The sequence below is a fragment of the Triticum aestivum genome, chromosome 6A (genome assembly GCF_018294505.1).
Source record: "Triticum aestivum cultivar Chinese Spring chromosome 6A, IWGSC CS RefSeq v2.1, whole genome shotgun sequence".
Classification (NCBI taxonomy): domain Eukaryota; kingdom Viridiplantae; phylum Streptophyta; class Magnoliopsida; order Poales; family Poaceae; genus Triticum; species Triticum aestivum.
The window spans coordinates 604,663,882-604,666,428 of record NC_057809.1 but is presented as its reverse complement, the minus strand read 5'-3'; the positions used below and the strand labels follow the sequence as shown (position 1 = coordinate 604,666,428).

The 2,547-nt window shown below is 46.0% G+C and overlaps 1 pseudogene; it reads right to left on the bottom strand.

Annotated features, from left to right (window-relative positions):
- Positions 1 to 252: 252 nt before the first annotated feature.
- On the bottom strand, positions 253 to 2,158 carry LOC123131309 (bidirectional sugar transporter SWEET13-like; annotated as a pseudogene).
- Between the last annotated feature and the right edge of the window lie 389 nt (positions 2,159 to 2,547).

Genomic DNA, 2,547 nt, shown 5'->3' with positions numbered 1-2,547 from the left:
GACCAGAAGCTCACACCGAGGTCGAAATGTGTAAGGACACTACAACCCCGCACCGAACAACTGCAATCTCCTCTAAGAATAAATATCATCTCTAGTAGCACACCAGATATACTAAAAAAAACCCACCATAACATATTTAAAACCCTGTCGGCGCAAATAAAATCAAGACGAAACAACGGATCGCAATAACCTCTTATAGAGAAAAAAAAAGACTTAATCTCATGAGTTAACAAAGGGCGTGGTGAAAGCGAGTTAGCAGCTATTAAATGGTTTATTATGCCTCATACAATCAACACGTTGATCTAACAGAAAAGAGGCATCATGCATGCCCTGCAGGCGTGACCTTCCAAAAAAGTTGCACGAATATTAAAGCTTGGACGACTCATGCATGAACCAAGCCTGCATGCATGAATTTAGACCACATCGACAGAACGGACAGAGTCCAGCGCCATCACTTGTTGCCCCGGCGCCGCCGGAACGGCGGTGACTGGGCGAACCACGGCGCCAGAGCTCTTTTCGATCTTGCCAACGTTTATCACCACCACGTGCTCCTCCGCCGGCATCTTCATCCCCTCTTTCCCCTCCTTCAGATCGCTCACCACCGGCGTCGCGTTCATGTAGAACATGTAGAGGGCCATCTGGATCATCCCAAAGGTGAAGCCAAGGATGTTTGGGAGCAGCAAACAAAAAGTTAATTGCCACTCGTCAGTGCTCATGCTTGCGAATAGAATGCGTATCTGTCGGCAAATTAAAAGAAGGGTTGGATGATGTTTAAATTACCGCGACGTATTTGTCCTTGATGAGCAGGCCGTAGAGGAACCAGACGACGGCACTGAGGGTGAGCGTGAGGGAGAGGGAGAAGGGCATGTACTCCACACTCTTGGTCTTGATGACTCGTCCCTGGGGAATGGAACACATCAAAGTTAGTTGACACACGTACAAGAGGTCGCGCCATGAGCTGAAGTATGAGGTTTGTCGGTCAAAAGGGGCTCACAATGATGCTGAGTGGGGCAACGAAGACGCAGACGGAGAAGCCAACGCAGATCCAGCCGAGTGAGACGACGCGTCTCTCGCCGTGGAAGGCGACGAGGGTGAGGAGGAGGATGAGCCCGAAGCCGCGATGTTGAGGAGAAGGATGATCTTGGCCGTGAAGACCTTGGCCTTCCTTGGGGCGTAGACGAGGTACATGACAATGTAGACGGTTTCGATGACGCAGCCTGCGGCGTTGATGGTGATTAGGAGGCCCTCGCCGGACTTGACCAGCGCGTAGAAGATCCATAGCATCGCGCTAAACAGCGCCACAACATAGGGCACTGATTGGAACCCTTCCGTGGATTTGCTCTTGTAGATCCGGTAGAATGTTGGTCTGATAAATTTAGTATGTACAGATAAGTTATGGGAAGACATATTGATATGATCAATCAAATGAAAAAGAAAACATAGACAGTCGCTTACATGGGGGCCAGGAGGCTCGTGAAAGAGATGATGTTGCCTGCACGGCACAAAGTTACCAAAGTAAGCGATGAGTTGCGATAATTGCACGACACAGTTAGTACATCTTTCTTTTATGTGCTTTATCCTTTGAGAAAAAAATATGCAATTTGCTTTGTTGTTGTTTCTTTATGGGTTCATGGTGCACCGAGCTAGATGTCACTAGAGCTAGTACTAGGCTACATCAATTAATCAATCAATCAGTGGCAAGTGGCAAGCAAAAAAAGATAATATAGATAGATGTTGCAAAAGGCCGATCTTTAAGGACACAAAGGAGTCTACTAGTACTGCACTAGCAAATAGCTGCTGTAAACAAGAACTACCATAGTACAAGGGGTAATTCAAGGAAAATGATCTTTTGCATGTGATGAGAATAGTATGCACCTAGGAGACCGAAGGCGAATGCCCAAGGGTGCTCCAGGGATAGGCCAGCCATTGTGATACAAAGATATATAACAGTGAGATGGATGTGAACTTGGTATAACAGTGGGGCGAGAGATTGTTTTTGCACTTCTCTCTCTCTCTCTCTCTCTCTCTCTCTCTCTCTCTCTCTCTTTCTCTCTCTCTCTCTCTCTCTCTCTCTAACCCCAGACTCCTGTTGGAGAGAAGGGAGAGATTAGGAGAGGAGCTCTCAGTGTTGGTTGAAACTCTTCGCCTGAATTGTAAGGTTGCTAACGGGGTGCTTTATATAGGCAGGAAGAAGACATGACTGCCATGGCGTATGCAAGCTCTCCGATCACACATATGCCACACAAAATTAAAGTTTGGCTTTCTAGAAAAAAAGTTTCCAGAAATGCATAATTGATCTTATCTAATGTGCTATGTTTCATAGAGATAATGATAGAAATTTCGAAAGTTGTCTCTTTGGTGCATACTTCCGCTTTAGTGTGCATAATGCATCCGCTCCTGAATTGTTGTACACTCTGACTTGTGTTGCACTATGTCATTCTTCCAATCTTCCTAGCCTAGATTTTACCGGAAATCCCTTTTGGAGCTCGGGCTCCAGTGAGGCCTCCAAATTCAACTTTGAAATTTCATTAAAATTCATATTTTTAC